At 42.2% G+C, this 557-nt stretch overlaps 1 non-coding gene across 1 annotated transcript; it reads right to left on the bottom strand.

Annotated features, from left to right (window-relative positions):
- Positions 1–235: 235 nt before the first annotated feature.
- LOC148852742 (small nucleolar RNA R71) lies at positions 236–342 on the bottom strand. The gene has a single exon (XR_016100065.1). It is a non-coding gene; the product is annotated as a small nucleolar RNA R71 (small nucleolar RNA).
- Between the last annotated feature and the right edge of the window lie 215 nt (positions 343–557).

The raw sequence follows: 557 nt of genomic DNA, 5'->3' as shown, positions 1-557 counted from the left end.
CTGTGGATTGGCCCACGAAGATCCCAATGCACACATTTCTAACTTTTTAGAAATTTGTGACACCTTCAAACACAATGGGGTAAGTGATGACGCCATTAGGTTGAGGTTATTCCCATTTTCTTTGAAGGATAAAGCCAAAGCATGGCTGAATTCATTACCGGCAGGATCAATAGCTACGTGGGACGAAATGGCCAGTCGTTTTCTCTCTAAATATTTTCCCCCTTCTAAAACTGCTAAAATGATGAATGACATCACTACTTTTTTCCAGCAAGAGGGGGAATCTTTATATGAGTCATGGGAACGATACAAGGAGCTGTTAAGGAGAGTTCCTCACCATGGCCTCCCCATTTGGCTGCAAGTGCAGACTTTCTATAATGGTCTTACTGACTCAAATAAGACCATATTAGATGCTGCAGCCGGAGGATCCATAAATAATAAAACTCCTGAGGTTGCCCATGCACTTATTGAGGAAATGGCAGCCAACAACTATCAATGGCATTCGGAAAGAACTCAAACTAGGAAGCAGCAAGGCTTGCATAATGTTGACACTTATACAG

The sequence above is a fragment of the Nelumbo lutea genome, chromosome 5 (genome assembly GCF_056320005.1).
Source record: "Nelumbo lutea isolate HS-2025 chromosome 5, American lotus-T2T, whole genome shotgun sequence".
NCBI classification, from domain to species: domain Eukaryota; kingdom Viridiplantae; phylum Streptophyta; class Magnoliopsida; order Proteales; family Nelumbonaceae; genus Nelumbo; species Nelumbo lutea.
This window is presented reverse-complemented; position numbering and strand designations above follow the sequence as displayed.